The following is a 16,858-nucleotide window of genomic DNA, read 5'->3' on the forward strand; positions in this document are numbered from 1 at the left end:
GAGATCGTGGTCGGGACGGCCAGAGAGAGCGATGTCCCAGTGGTTTGCTGTTCGGCAGTAAGTCTGCCTCTTGACTCAGAAGGGGTGGGAAAAAAGAAACAAGCTGTAGTGATCGGGGATTCGTTAGTTAGTGGAACAGACAGGAGGTTCGCTGTGCCAGAATGCGACTCTTGGATGGTGAGTTGCTTCCAACATGTCAGGGTCCGGTTTTTCTCACAACGAAAACTCAGCATTCGTAAGTGATATGGACAAAAGCCAGAAGTCTGTTCACTGAAGAGGTGTGATTAAAATCGTTCTGAATTTTCTGAGCGAGAAGCATAAGTCACATGTATCAGTATCACAAAGGGATGGGGATAACGGCTGTGATGCAGGCAGTGCACAGAAGGCAGAATTTCCTTGTAATTGTAAATAATGTGCTGGATGGAGATGTCCCACAGAAGAGGAAGCTTTTAAGTGGCTGATGTGGGCAACCGTGGCTGACAAAGAAAGTTAAGGACTGTAGCTAAGCCAAGGGAAGGTAATCTCAGGTGGCAAAAGTGAGTGGGAAGATGGATGATTTGAATTCTTTTAAAATCCAACAAAAGGCAAGTAAAATGCTATAAAATTGAAATAAAACCGTAATATGATGGCAAAGAACCCAATCATGTAAACAAGGATACTATGTTTTTTTCAGTTATACTATGGCTAATGGTAAGATGAGAGTTGATCTTGAGCCACAGGAAAATAATGGTGAGGTATTAATGGGTGACAAAAAGGGTAGATGAACGTAATTGGTACTTTGCATATGTCTTCACAGTTGAGGAAACTAGTAGTGTGCCAGAGACCAATAAGTTTCAGGGAGCAAGCGTGAGTGTCATTGCGATTACAGTGGGCAATTTGCAAGACAATTCAAAGATACTGCCTGGATAAGTCTCCTGGAACAGACAACCCACATCTCTGAGTGCTGAGAGAAGTTACCAAAGGAAAACGGGTGCATTGGTTACAATCTTCAAAATTACCTAATACCCGGAGGGCTGGAAGATTTCAGATGTCGCTCCACTCTTTGAGAAGGAAGGAAGGCAGGCTAATCAAATGAACTTGGCACAGGGTCATATTACATCATATGAAAATGTTGAATAAATGGTCTCCATAACTTTTCAAATTTAATAGAAGTCTCAAAAGTACCACTTCTAATTTTTTCAAAATTTAAACATAACATAGTTTGGGAGAACCAATTAAATACAGTAGGAGGATCAATTTCTTTCCAATTCAACAATATAGATCTTCTAGCCATCAGAGTTAGAAATGCAATCATTCGACGGGCTGAACCAGATAAATGCAGTGAGTCTAACATAGGTAAACCAAAAATTGCGGTATTAGGATGATGTTGTAAATCGATATTCAAAACCGCAGAAATAATATCAAAAATATCTTTCCAATATTTCTCCAAAAATGAACACAACCAAAACATATGAGTTAAAGACGCAATTTCAAGTTCATTTGATTTCCCAGATTTTAGCTTATGTATTTTCAGAGGACCGGAAGTGACGGCATTGATGAATACATATTTTTGTGAGATATTATAAACAGCCCCTTATTTTTTTCCTTCTCTTTTTTTTGTTTCTTTTTTTTCCTTTTATTACTTATTAGTTATAGTTATTAGATTAGATTAGATAGTTTTGCATTATAATTTTTTTTCGTTGTTTTTCTTTCTTTTTTCTGTTTTCTTTATATTATACATTATGAAATATTTAGATTTACTATGTCCATACATATATCTTATGGCTTAGGTCTTGGTAAACTCATATATATTGTAAATATTAAGTATGCTTTTTTTCATATGCAATGGAATGTGTATGCTGGTAATTTCTTTATCAATATATCATTTGTATTCTGTCCATATTACTAACACGAATAAAAAGATTTAGAAAGAAAGGAAGGAAGGAAGGAAGGAAGGAAGGCTAAAGTACTGAAATTATAGGCCAGTCAGCCCATCCTCAGTTGCTGAGAAAGTGTCGGAGTCTATTTTTAAGGAAAAACGTTCTGGGTTCTTGGAGAGGAATGATAAAATAAGTCAAAGTCAGCATGGTTTTTCCTGAGGGAAATCTTGCCGGACAAATCTACTGGAGTAACTGGAGGAAGTAACAAACCGAGTGGATACAGGAGAGTCAATAAATGTCACTGTGAGAGTCTGTGACTGCTAATCTTCCCGGACAAGCCAGTTAGAGTTCTCAGAGGGAGTAACAAACCGAGTGGACACAGGAGAGACAGTGGATGTCACTGTGAGTGTGAATCCAGCCGGACAAGCCTGTTAGAGTTCTCAGAGGGAGTAACAAACCGACTGGACACAGGAGAGACAGTGGTTATCACTGTGAGTGTCTGTGAGTGTGAATCTTACCGGACAAGCCTGTTAGAGTTCTCAGAGGAAGTAACAAACCGAGTGGACACAGGAGAGACAGTGGATGTCACTGTGAGTGTCTGAGAGTGTGAATCCTGCCGGACAAGCCTGTTAGAGTTGTCAGAGGGAGTAACAAACCGAGTGGACCCAGGGGGACAGTGGATGTCACTGTGAGTGTCTGTGAGTGTGAATCCTGCCGGACAAGCCTGTTAGAGTCTCAGAGCGAGTAACAAACCGAGTGGACACAGGAGAGACAGTGGATGTCACTGTGGGTGTCTGTGAGTGTGAATCTTCCCGGACAAGCCTGTTAGAGTTCTCAGAGGGAGTAACAAACCGAGTGGACCCAGGGGGACAGTGGATGTCACTGTGAGTGTCTGTGATTGTGAATCTTCCCGGACAAGCCTGTTAGAGTCTCAGAGGGAGTAACAAACCGAGTGGACCCAGGGGGACAGTGGATGTCACTGTGAGTGTCTGTGAGTGCGAATCTTCCCGGACAAGCCTGTCAGTTCTCAGAGGGAGTAACAAACCGAGTGGACACAGGGGAGACAGTGGATGTCACTGTGAGTGTCTGTAGGTGTGAATCTTCCCGGACAAGCCTCTCAGAGTTCTCAGAGGAAGTCACAAACCGACTGGACACAGGAGGGACAGTGGATGTCACTGTGAGTGTCTGTGGGTGTGAATCTTCCCGGAAAAGACTGTTAGAGTTCTCAGAGGGAGTAACAAACCGAGTGGACACAGAAGAGACAGTGGATGTCACTGTGAGTGTCTGTGATTGTGAATCTTCCCGGACAAGCCTGTTAGAGTTCTCAGAGGGAGTAACAAACCGAGTGGACACAGGAGAGACAGTGGATGTCACTGTGAGTGTCTGTGAGAGCGAATCTTCCCGGACAAGCCTGTTAGAGTTCTCAGAGGGAATAACAAACCGATTGGACACAGGAGAGACAGTGGATGTCACTGTGAGTGTCTGTGAGTGCGAATCGTGCCGGACAAGACTGTTAGAGTTCTCAGAGGAAGTAACAAAATGAGTGGACACAGGAGAGACAGTGGATGTCACTGTGAGTGTCTGTGAGTGTGAATCCTGCCGGACAAGCCTGTTAGAGTTCTCAGAGGAAGTAACAAATCGAGTGGACACAGGAGGACAGTGGATGTCATTGTGAGTGTCTGTGAGTGCCGATCTTCCCGGACAAGCCTGTTAGAGTCTCAGAGGGAGTAACAAACCGAGTGGACACAGGAGAGACAGCGGATGTCACTGTGAGTGTCTGTGAGTGCGAATCTTGCCGGACAGGCCTGTCAGAGTCTCAGAGGAAGTAACAAACCGAGTGGACACGGGAGAGACAGGGGATGTCACTGTGAGTGTCTGTGAGTGCGAATCTTGCCGGACAAGCCTGTTAGAGTTCTCAGAGGGAGTAAAGGAACGAGTGCACACTGAAGAGGCAGTTGATAACTTGCATTTTCAGATGGCATTTAACAAGGCGCCACACATGAGGTTACTGAACAAGAGAAAATCCGATGGCGTTACTGGAGAGATTCTGGCTTTGATCGCGGAATGGCTGACAGGCAGGAGGCAGATATTGGGAACAAAATGGTTTCTTTTCTGGTTGGCTGCCAGTTTCTAGTGGGGTTCCTCAGTGGTCAGAATTGGGATCGTCACTTTCATCTTGTTTGTCAATGATATTTGCATATGGAATTGATGACTCCGTGGCAAAGTTTGGAGATGTTGCTAAGGTAGGTGGATGGGTATGTCGAGTTGAGGAACTAATGCGATTACAGCAGGATGCAGGCAAATTGGACGAATGGACAAAAATGGCAGATGAAATGTAACGTTGCGAAACGTATGGTAATTCATTTTGGTTAAAAGAGCAACAGCGCGGTCAGTCATCAGACGGGATTATATTTCAAATCTCTTGGGTGCTTAGGGAGTTAGGCCTCGTCGTGTCAGGCTCCCAGAATGTTTATTTACAGTTTTGGTTTGTGGTGAAGAAGGCAAATGCAATGTTACCATTTATGTGAAGTAGAATGGAAAATTAAAACAAGGCGATAACGGTATAAATGCCACTCACCACTCCCTGCCTAAAAAAAAAACTTACACATGACATCTCTTCTGTACCTACTTTCAAACATCTTAAAACTGTGCCCCCTAATGTTAGCCATTTCATCCCTGAGAAAAGGCCTCAGGCCATATACATGACCAATGCTCTTCATCATCTTGTCCGTGTATGAGTCCCGGCCCTACGTCCTGTTCCCAAGTAGGGGTCAAATCTCTGTGTTCCTTGTATGTCCCTGTCCTGTGTCGTGTCCCAAAGAAGGGGTCCTGACTCCGTGTATGAGTCCCGGCCCTATGTCCTGTTCCCAAGGAGGCGTCCCGGCTCTGTGTTCAGTGCTCCTGTGCTCAAGTTCAAGGATCCAAGTAGGTTCCAGTGCGTGTCTTGCTACACCTCTCCCCGCTTCTGCTTTGCTCTCCCTCGACCTAGTCTCTACTTTCCTTTTCTCCGTTCAAGACCAAGTCTGAACTTAAAGATCCTCGTCCGGCCCTGGAGCCCCGTGTCCTGTCCCCACGTCCAGTCCTTTTGCCTTGCCACGTCCAGTCCTCGCCTGGATCCGGAGTCCGAGCCTTAGACAAGACACAGTTTACGGGTTCCTGTCAAGTGTTTGGCTCCGGTGCTTGTCCCAGTTCCCAGTTACGAGTTACTCTTCCAGGTCCCACATTCCTACTCTAGACCCAGCCCATGTCCTGTCTCCTAGTCTTGTCCATGTCCTTTGTCTTGTCCAGCTTCGTTTCTTCCCCGCTTCCCTTGCTTTCTTGATACACCTGGCCCTGTCCCGAGTACTTCAGTGTCTGTGTCTTGTATTTGGGTCCGCTCTCAACGCCCACCTTATGACAGTCTGAGTGTATTTGAGACCTGACTCTGCACGTACCTTCACCACCATCCATATTTTTCTCTTTACAGAAGGAATTACAACGGCAGGAGTTTGAGGAAATGTGGCCTGTCATTTAAAACTCGCGTATTCTCCGGATGCACGGCGGAGAGCATTCTGGTTTGTCGCATCGCCGCCTGGTGTGGAGGCTGCAACGCACAGGGTCGCCAGAAGCTGCAGAGGGTTCTAGACCCAGCGAAATCCATCACAGGCAATCTCCTCCCCACTAACGAGGACATGTTCAAGAGGGACCGCATCCATTACTGAGGACACTCACCACCCGGGAAATGCCCTGCTATCATTTGTACCATCGTGGAGGATGTACAGGAGTCTGACGACCCGTACTCAACAATTTGAAACAAGTTACTTTCCATCCACCGTCAGATTAGTAAACGCTTCCTGAATTCATCAGCACCCTAGATATCCCTTATTTGTTGTATTTACTAATTGTTGGAACTTACATTAAATTTACAACTTTACGCAGTACTGATCATAGAAATGATCAACTCTCGGGTGGTATAAGTCACAGACAATAAGTCAGATGGTGATTCCGGTTGCAAACACGCGATACAGATAGACAGGACATGTGGCACGCTGGTGTTCACTGAGTACAGGAGTCGGGAGATCACATTGCAGTTGTACAAGTCATCGGTGAACCCACACTTGGAGTCCTGTGTTCGTTCTGGTCGCCCTGCAGTAGGAAAGATGAGCTGGAAAGAGTGCAGAGGGAGATTTACGAGGATGTTGCTGGGATTCGGGTGGCTGACTTGTGGAGACCGGTCTGGCGTGAGGAGTTTATTTTTTGGGGAGCACGTGTACCACTATAGAGGTGTATAACACCCCGAGGGACATAAATAGAGTGAATCCGCACAATTCTGTATCCCAGGATGGGTAATCAGTGGACCAGAGTGCAGAGGAGTGAGGTGAGATTGGCTGGAGGAGGGACAGAGATAAAAGAAAAGGAGGTGAGGAGAACAGTGCGGGGGAGGGAAGAGTGGGAGAGGTGGCGCGAAGGAAGGAGATTGATAGTGAAAGAGGAATGTAGGTGAATGTGGGGGGAAGAGGATGAATACAGTGGAGGAGAATGGTTGGGTAAGGGACAGGGTGTCTGAAGCGGGAATATGAGGATGAGGTGGATAAGAGTGAGGAAGATAGACGAGTGAGCAAAACGGATTGTAATGTGATTCAAGTTGGCCCTAGGGACTGTTGACAGAGATCCTGGATCTTTTCAGGAATATCCGTGCACAAATGTGCAGACTTTTCGCAGACGAAAAGGTGTTGACCGTTGCAAGGGAATCTCCATTCGTACGAGTCAGTTACCGCAGACAGAAGTTCGAGTGATCATAAGACTAACAGCTTCTTCCCTGTCAAGGAAGGTAAAGCAATTTCAACAGGGTCAAAACATCTCCAGGAGGACCCCGGAGACCGTCATCAAACTAATTCCACTGCATCGCCCTTTCCACACAGCCCCGTGTCAATCTCCAAACTAATCCTCCCATATCTCTCCAAAAACTGATGCCACTTCTCCACGCTCTCTCCAACAACAATGTGTCAGAATCTAGTCTACAGTCGCGACCCCCTCACTTCCCACGGCCCAGTGGGTCTCCAATCTAATGCCCCTGACCCAGTCCTAAGCCAGAATCCCGTCAGAATCCGAATCTTACCCGTCTTCGCATCTTCCAATCCATATGATCCGTTGAGAAGTACGGGAGCGTTGAAAACAACATTCTGCGAACGTAAACTTCTACAATTAATGTTAAGAAGGATCCTGTGTCAATCCCTGAACCAGGGATTGTGGGATGAGATGGTCGAGAGAGAGGGAGGGAACTTCATTCTGAGTCTGACCCCCGGATTGTGTGATGGGACAGTGCGAAGCGAGCTTCACTCTATGTCTGACCCCGGGAGTGAGTGATGGGACGGTGTGGAGGGAGATTCACTCTGTGTCTGACCCCGGGAGGGTGTGATGGGACGGTGTGGAGGCAGATTCATTCTGTGTCTGACCACGTGAGTGTGTGATGGGAGGGTGTGGAGGGAGCTTCACTCTGTGTCTGACCCCCGGAGTGCGTGATAGGACGGTGAGGAGGGAGATTCACTTTGTGTTTGACACCGGGAGTGTGTGATGGGACGGTGTGGAGGGAGATTCACTCTGTGTCTGACCCCGGGAGTGTGTGATGGGACGGTGTGGAGGGAGATGCCCTCTGTGTCTGACCCCGGGAGTGTGTGATGGCACGGTGAAGAGGGAGATTCACTCTGTGTCTGACCCCCGGAGTGCGTGATAGGACGGTGAGGAGGGAGATTCACTTTGTGTTTGACACCGGGAGTGTGTGATGGGACGGTGTGGAGGGAGATTCACTCTGTGTCTGACCCCGGGAGTGTGTGATGGGACGGTGTGGAGGGAGATGCCCTCTGTGTCTGACCCCGGGAGTGTGTGATGGCACGGTGAAGAGGGAGATTCACTCTGTGTCTGACCCCGGGAGTGTGTTATGGGACAGTGTGGAGGGACATTCACTCTGTATCTTACCCCGGGAGTGTGTGATGATTCCTGTGTTACTGTGGGATATTCCCGTGCTGTGACACATACCGCTTCAGCCCTTGAATTGATTTCCAGCAGCCTTGAATCACGGCTTAAACATTCATGCATCGCTTTGTGGGAAGACGTTTCAAACGTGGATACGTAATAACACCGGTCTCTATTTTTCATCCAGTCCTTGGAACACGTTTGCTCTGGAAATCAGGAAAAAGGAACAGTGAGACACAGAGTGAAACTCCCCTCACATTTTCCCATCACACACTTCCATAGTGACGCACAGAGTGAATGTCTCGGCACACCTGAGGTCAGGAACAGAGTGAATCTCCCCACACACCGTTCGATCACACAACAACAACGATCGGGCACAATGAAGCTCCCTCCAAACCACCCATTATACACTCCCGGATTCAAGAGACAGAGTGTATCTCGTACAACACTGTCCCATAGCAACGTCTGGGGAGAGACATAGAATGAATTTCCCTCCACAGCGTCCCATCATAGACTCGACAGGCAGGCATAGATTGAGGCTACCTCTAGCCCCTCCCCTGATAAACGCAGACACAAAGTGATGCTTGGTGCACAGCATCCCATCACGCAAACGGTGTGTCAGAAACAGTGCGATGATCCCTCCACACCGTCCCATCACAGACCCTGCGATCAAACAGCGGTTGAAGTTTATTCCACTCTGCCTTATCACACAGCCTCTGGATAGGATCCAGGGTGGTTCCCTCCAAACTCTCCCATCGCATAGTCCTGGGATCATACTCTCTCTCTCTCTCTCTCTCTCTCTCTCTCTCTCTCTCTCTCTCTCTCTCTCTCTCTCTCTCTCTCTCTCTCTCTCTCTCTCTCTCTCTCCACTGCGCCAGAACACGCACACAAGGTTTCAGACTGCACGCTGCTCACTGTCAAGTCACACGTTCTCGCGGACAGAGAGAGTGAATCTCCCTCCACACCGTCCCATCACACACTCCCGGGGTCATACACAGAGTTAATCTTCCTCCACCGCGCCCCATCGCATTCTCCCGGGATCAGACACAGAGTGAATCTCCCTCCACACCGTCCCATCACACGCTCACTGGGTCAGACAGAGAGTGAATTTTCCTCCACGCCGTCCCGTCACGCAGTCCCGGGTCAGACACAGACTGAATCTCCCTCCAGACCCTCCAATCACATACTCCCGTTGTCAGACGTGTACCTCCCTCCACACCGTCCCGGTACACATTCCCGGTGTCAGACACAGAGGGATTCTCCCTCCACACCGTCCCATCACACTTTCCCGATATCAGACACAGAGTGAATCTCCCTCCAGACCGTCCCATCACACACTCGCTGGGTCAGACACAGAGTGAATCTCCCTCAATACCGTCCCATCACACACTCCCGGGTTCAGACACAGAGTGAATCTCCCTCAATGCCGTCCCATCACACACTCCCAAGATCAGACACGCCATGAAACTACCTCTGCACCATCTCATCACAGGCATCCAGAGTCAGTTGCAGAGTGAAGGTCCCCGCAGTCCATTCAATCACGCACTTCCTGACGGGTGATACCCAAATACTGGTTCCATCCGCAATGTCCCGTCACACATTCTCGAGGACATTCAAAGCATTAAGCTCTTGCCTGACAGTTTCATTATACTCTCCTGGGGTCAGACACAGAGGAGTGCTCCTTCCACACTGTCCCATCACACAAGAATGGGTCAATCTCAGACTGAAACTTTCTCTCCACCACACCATTACATACTCTTTGGGTCAGACATGGGAGTGAAGCTCACTGCACACTAACCCATTACACCCGCCCATGATAACCAACAACGCACGGGTCAGAAAACGTGTGAAGCTCCATCCCCACCTATCATACACCCCAGGTTTCAGACACTCCATCCAGACACGCGTCTCTGTTTCTGGTATCAGACAAACACATGACCTCCCACCCGCCACCAAACGCACTCACCCACCCCTTTCCCGCCATAGCTTCTCATTTCACGCACACTATGTCAAACACGGCGTTCCACACACGGGATGAGACAACGACAGTAACGTTGCCAGACTCAGGTTGAATCTCTCTCTCCACGGACCCATCACACACTTCAGGCATCAGACATGGAGAGAAGTTCTCTTCACACCGCCCCTCACACACCCCCGTGGTAAGTCACAACGTGAATCACTTTCTCCATGGGGACCATCGCGCACTCAGACATAGAGTGAACCCCCCGCTGTACCGGCCCGTCAGAAGCTCCCAGAATCAAGGTCAAATCCTCTCTCTCCACGGTGCCATAACACAGTTCAGAGGTCAAATATGGGTTGAATCTCTCTGTGCACTGTCCCAACACACAATCCCGCTGTCAGACACTGGGTGAAGCTCGATCCAAATTGTTCCATCAGACATTCCCGGAGTGAGAAATAGGGTGAAATTTTAATGTTACATCTCTCAATAGTGTGGTCAGACAAGTGGCGAATCCACCTCCACAGCTTCCCATCACACTCTCCTGGATTCAGCGATAGAGTGAATCTCCCTCCACGCAGCTCCATCACACACTCACCGGGTCAAACACAAAGTGAATCATCGTCTCTTCACACATTCCCGATGTCAAGTACGGAGTGCCGTTTCCTCTCTCCATGCCTGCCCAAAGCTGAGGAGCGCGTGAAAGAAGGGGATGATGCCTCACCTCTTCTGCTGGTCAACAATTCACAGATTTGAGCCTTGTTTTCATTGACAAATCTGTACTTCCTTTCGATGTCAGTGAACTGGTGACGGAGATCTCTGTGCATTCGTTTAAGTTCGGACAGATTGGAGTTGAGCTCAGAAAGCTGGGATTGAAGGGTTGAGTTTAACTCATGGTATTTTCGATCAGAAGTGACCTTAGACTGACGAATCTGTGACACTGAGAGAGATGGTGAAGGATGTTTAGCGTTTACAGTGACACGTGAGTCAGCGTCACGCTACTCACTACGCGTCACAGAGAGTGTTGTGTCAGTGTCACGGTGAAGAGTGTCAGAGTGAAGTATGAGCTGATGGCACAGTGAGAGGCGTCGGCGCCACCTTGAGGCTGCCGTTGGTGTCACGCTGAGGAGTATATCAAAGACGTAGTGAAGGTTTTGTTGTTACAATACGGTTTGTATCAGTAGTGTGGTGATGGTCGATTCCCTGTCTCAGCGCGGAACAAGTTCGAGTTGCTGTGAGGGACGTGTCGGTGTCAGTGTGATAGGAGTTTCTGTGCCCCGGCGAGAGGTGGTCCAGGTCACAATGAAGAGTATCTCGACGTCACGGCGAGGGAAATATCAGCGGTCACGGTGGGTGGGTGGAGTACCTGTGTAATGTGTGGGTGCTGGTCTCATTGAGAGTGTGTGTCTGTCTCACCGTGACGTGGGCAGTGTGAGTGAGTATCGCACGTTGAGGTATATGTCGGTGTCAAGGAGAGTAATATGTTGGTGTTATTGTGAATTAAGGTGTCGGTATCACGATGACGGCTTCGCCTGTGTGGGCGTGAGGTGTGAGGAATCGCCTCAGTGAGAGGTGCATCGGCGTTATGGTGAGGGACAATAATCTCTCGGTAAGGGGTGCTATAGTAATTTCTGAGTCTTTATCACGATACGGGGCAGGGCGGAGTGCTTTGAGGAGCGTGAAGTTGTCACGGAGTACGGTTCCTCAGTGTCACGGTGCAGTGCCTGTCACTGTGTTTTAGTGTTACTTTGCGGAGTTTTTCAATAACACGGTCAGGGGCATGTCGATGTTATAGTGAGGGGTATGTTGCCGTCAGTGTGAGCGCCGTGTCGGTGTCACGGCGATGTTCGTGTCCATGTTGTGTCAGGTGTGTATCTGTGTCTCGTTGAAGGCCGTGACCCTGCTACGGTAACAGCATTATTGATGTCAGGGTGAATGGTGTGTTGGTGTCGGAATAAGTCTAAATTCTGTTGCGGTAAATATCGTGTCGTCATCACGGTTAGGGCTGTGGCCGTGTAATGGTAATGGGCTTCAATTGGTGTTCTAGTAAGGGGCGTGTCGGTGTCGCTGTGGTGTTTTACAAGAACAATTAATTCCACTCTCTTTATTTATGGTCTGACTCCACCCGGAGACCGTTCCACTCACCATGGATCGAGAGTCCGGCCACTATCACGATGAGGGCGGACGTAACTAAGCAGAGCAAGCAGATCAGACGGTTCGGTCTACTTCCGATCCTCTCTTTCGGCTCCAGTTCATGCGCAGCTGTGGAGAAAGCATATGACTATAAGGCCATAAGACATGTGAGCTTTCGGCCAAGTTTTGGCCATTAGGCCCATCAAGTCTGCTCCGTCTTTCAATCATGGGCTGATCCAATTCTTCCAGTCATCCCCACTCTCCTGCCTTCTCCGTATACCCTTTCATACCCTGGCTAATCGAGAACCTATCTATCTCTGCCCGAAATGTCCTGCACAGTCGCTTGTGGCAAGAAATTCCTCAGGTTATAAATGGACATCCTTCAATCCTGAATGTGTGCCCTCTTGCCTAGAGTCCCCTACCATGCGCAATAACTTTGCAATTTCTAATCTGTTCAGGCTTTTTTGCCATTCGGAATGTTTCCATGATATCTGCCCTCATTCTACTGAACTTCAAGGAATACAGCCCAGGAGCAGCCAGACGTTCCTCATAGGGTAATAGAAAATAGAGTAACCCTTTCAATCGTGGAATCATTGTCATGAATCTCTGTGAACCATCTGAAATGTCAGAATAAATCAAAGTATCGAATATAAGAGATGGAATGTAATGGGGAGTTTGTATAAGATATTGCTGAAGCCGAATTTGGAGTACTGTGTGCAGTTCTGGTCACCGAAGTACAGGAAGGATATTAATAAAGTTGAAAGAGTGCAGAGAAGATTTAGAAGGATGTTGCCTGGACTGGAGAAACTGAGTTACTCAGAAAAGTTGAATAGGTTAGGTCTTTGTTTCCTGGAGTGTAGAATAATGATGGGTGATTTGATAGATGTGTATAAAATTATGATGGGTATAGATAGAGTGAATGCAAGCAGGCTTTTCCCAATGAGGCTATGGAAGAAAAAGAAAACAGTGGGCGTGGGTTAAGTCTGAAGGGGGAAAAGTTTAAAGGGAACATTCGAGTGGGGGGGTGGTGCTTCTTCGCGCAGGGTGTGGAATAAGCTGCCAGATGAAGTGGAGAATGCGGGCTCACTTTTGACATTTAAGCCAAAAAACAACTTTCTTAAATGGCAGTCTACGACCTTGTCATTTACGAAAAAAATGGACAGGTATATGGACAAGAAAGGAATGGAGTGTTATGGGCTGAGTGCATGTAGGTGCGACTCGGGAGAGAGTAAGCGTTCGGCACGGACTAGAAGGGCAGGGATGGCCTGTTTCGGTGCTGTCATTGTTATATGGTTATATGGTTAAAGCCTTCAGCTTTCCCCTCTTACGGTAGAACATTGCTGATTTTGAGTTGTGTTTAGGATCACTATCCTGTTGTAGAAGCCATCCACTTTTCAACTTCAGCTTTTTTACAGACGGTGTGATGTTTGGTTCCAGAATTTGCTGTAATTTAATTGTGTTCATTCTTCGCTCTGCCTGTGAAATGTTCCCCTTGCCAATTGCTGCAACACAAGCCCAAAGATGCACCCCAAGTTTAACAATTGGAGACTTGTCTTTTCATGGAATTTTTCACCTTTTTTTTCTGCAAACATTCCTTTACTCATCGCGGCCAAAACGTTCTATTGTAACTTCATCCGTCCACAGGTCTTGTTTCCAAAAAGCATCAGGCTTGTTTAAAAGTTCCTTTACAAACTTCTGACGTTGAATATTGTGTTGCGGATGGATGAAATGTTTTCTTCTAATGACTCTTCCATGAAGGTTATACCTGTGTTGGTGCCGCCGCACAGTAGAACAGTTCACCACCTCTCCAGAGTTTGCTAAATCTTCCTGAAGGTCTCATACAGTCCAATGCGTGTTATGGATCACATTCTAGCAATCCTACGATCAGTTCTCTCGGAAAAAAAATATCTTGACCCTTACGTTTACCGTTCCGGTTAACTGCCATTTCTTACATACATTACGAACTGAGAAAAAGGCTACATGAGTACGCTTTGCTGTCATCTTATAGCCTTTTCCTGCTTGGTGCGCTTGGTGGGCATCATGTATTTTTGCCTTCGGCTGCTTAGAGGAGCCCATGGCTGCAGACTGCAGGGACAAGTTTTGAGGAGTCAGGCTATTTATAAAGTTTTGAGATTTGCCTCACCAGTTCTTTGTTAACGATGACTGTGAACAAGCCATAGCCCTAACAAGCGAATTAACTTCTGACGCTTTGGTAAATATTATTAGAGAGCTCACACATCTTGGAGTTCACAGTTTCAGGAAAGTATAATTGTCTTGGCTATCCCGTGACGTAGATGTGCTCACAGAGCGACGACGGCTGTGCGTGTATTGCTTAACGTGTACTGGATGTTGCACTGTAGGAAGCTCACGATATTTCACAAATCATCCAACTGATTCCAGAAGCATGGGAACCACGACAATTGGAGCTTATGGATTTCTTGCAACCTTCATCCACTTTCACAGCCGTGGAGATCTAGGTAACGTTGTCCGCCTGTTCCACCGTTGAGGTCTTGGTTGGATTGTTCTTTGTCAGTGACCTCACCCTCGACCTTACCGTCATGGGTGACCCTACTTGGAGCATGGTTCCAGACGGCATCGCTTTCGCGACCTTCGGAGAGCTCAAGCTTGTCCACCACGGCAAGGTGACAATTCAATGAGAATAGAAAGTGCAATGAAGTCAGTCGATAAGGTGCAAGGGCCGCGACGAGGCAGATTCTGAGGTCAAGAGTCCACTTTATCGTATTGCGCCCAGTTCAATAATATGAATACAGTGGTGCAGAAGCTCTCCATGAGCCTATTGAGACATGTGTTCGCATCTTCACTCCGATGATGGGGTGCAGAAGATAGAATGTCCGGGATGGTCCATTGATGATGCTTTATCGAGGCAGCAGGAAGTGTAGACCAAGTTCACGCAGGGAGGCTGGTTTCGGAGATGTGCTCAGCTGTGTTAACAAAGCTCTGCAGTTACTTACTGCCACCGGCGGATCAGTTTCTACGTTTTGAGTGAGGAACCAGAGCGGTTCGTGAGACCAGGGTAGTAGAGGTGTTGTGCAGGGAACTCAATAAGGCATTTAGATATTCCACTTGGTCGGCTACTCTGTGTTATGGTGTGGGACGCAGGGGCATTTGACTGCCTGATTTGTTCATATTGGTAGATATAATGCACGCAGAATTTTATCAAATCCATTAACAAGATTCCAGCTGGGTCGATTGCTTTGAAAGATGGAAGAGAGGGAGGTAGGGAGAGACAGAGAAGGAAGTGAGCGGTGAGACTGGCGAGGAGAAGGGAAGATTTTGAGTGTAGAAGACAGAATGGGGAAGGAGATGCCGGATGGCGTGTGACCCAGGAAAGGTTTACGGGTTAATTTGACGGTGGAGGATAGATTCGGCACTCGTAGTAGATACAGACACTTGAAAAAGGCTATTGACAGGGGTTCAGATGATAGACTGTTCTGGAGAATGAAGTGTAAACAAACATTCTCTCTGAAAACAGAGGACTGATCAGCTCTGGGTGGTTGATGTAACATACACAAACTATAGTTTGGTCCCGGTTGGAATAGTGCTCAGGGAAATCTAGCTTGGCGGTAGGGGGCAAAGGTTTAACGTTAAAGTTCGTTTCACAGACAGAAAGCCCGACACCAGTGGTGTTCACTAGGAACCAGTCGTGGAACCAGACAACATAGTCAAATATATCGATCAGATTAAAAAGACACGGTTGGTAAGTTTGCAGACGACACTGGCGTTTCTGACGTGTTAGACATTGGAGGCAGTTATTTCTTATCGTGAGATATCGATTAGCAAAGGAAGTGGGACAAGCAATAGAAAATATAATCTATTTCGTATAAGTGGGTCCTATAATATTCCAGGAAGGGAAACCACGGTGTAACTTTCACAGTGAACCCCGGGGTGTGCTGTACAACAGTGTGTTGTGCCGCAGGTACATGGTTCCGGAAAGTGAGGTCAGAGGTAGGCGAGACGGTGAAGGAGGCTCCTGATGTGCTGTTCTTCATCAGTCAGGACACCGATTACAGAATGAAGGGGGTGTCACGTACACCGTGGGTATCTTGTGACTGTCTTATGTCCATGATGTGTTTTTGTGAGCATGATGTAATGGCTTCGTGATGGTGCGGTGATGTAATTTCCCGCCAGTTTGTGGTCACGTGCTGACCTGTTTCAACAGGTATAAAAGGGGAAAGCCTTGTTGTGACGCAGGTCAGTTCGTCGTTTCCTTCGTCAGTGACTCGGTTAAGCTATGTATTCGGCTCCTGACACAGTTTTGCTTCAAGGTGGAGCTTTAGTTTCTGTCTTAAGTCTCAAAAGGTAGATTCGCTAAAACGCTGACAGTTTTAGTCCAGTCGGAGAGTGAAGAATTATCTAAGTTCGGGAAGCAGAAGGATCGAGTAAATCCGGTGTCGCCGGCGGTAATACAGGATCGATCTTATGGCATCTTCTTAAAAGAATTAGTAACCTGCTCCTCTTATCGTCCCTGCTGGAAAAGCATAAGGAGCTGGTGCGGCGTTATTTGACAAGGAGGAATTCAGTACCTTTAAGCCATTTTTATCTGCTGCATCGTAAATCCTTCGGGCAGAGCATATTTTGGCTGGGATCAACAGTAACGTCACGTCGTCGAGGAATTCGTTACTTCAGAAAAGTCTCTGCTACTTGACTGTAAAATCACTTTGCCTTCTGCAGTTATTGCTTTAAGAACTGTGTTCGTATTCATCACTTTCAGAACTGTGTTTCGTATTTATCACTTCAAGAACTGTTCGAGATTTCGTATAGCAGGTCATTTACAGTTAAGTTAGTCGCTTGATTACTTTTCATTTCTTGTTGAGCTGAGTGTAAATAAATGTTTTATTTGTTATTCATAAAACTCTCTCCATTCAGTATTCATTGTTGCCGTGCCGTATCTATTGGGGCTCGTCGGCTCTGTTCTGTTTCTGTGCTTAAGTGTGTG

At 47.3% G+C, this 16,858-nt stretch overlaps 1 long non-coding RNA gene across 1 annotated transcript; it reads right to left on the bottom strand.

Annotated features, from left to right (window-relative positions):
• Positions 1-5,787: 5,787 nt before the first annotated feature.
• On the bottom strand, positions 5,788-10,567 carry LOC132386415 (uncharacterized). Its single transcript, XR_009509532.1, has 4 exons — positions 10,367-10,567; positions 7,875-8,017; positions 6,958-7,021; positions 5,788-6,657 (listed from the first exon to the last, which is right to left on the bottom strand). It is a non-coding gene; the product is annotated as an uncharacterized LOC132386415 (long non-coding RNA).
• Between the last annotated feature and the right edge of the window lie 6,291 nt (positions 10,568-16,858).

The sequence above is a fragment of the Hypanus sabinus genome, unplaced genomic scaffold (assembly GCF_030144855.1).
Source record: "Hypanus sabinus isolate sHypSab1 unplaced genomic scaffold, sHypSab1.hap1 scaffold_1149, whole genome shotgun sequence".
Taxonomy (NCBI): domain Eukaryota; kingdom Metazoa; phylum Chordata; class Chondrichthyes; order Myliobatiformes; family Dasyatidae; genus Hypanus; species Hypanus sabinus.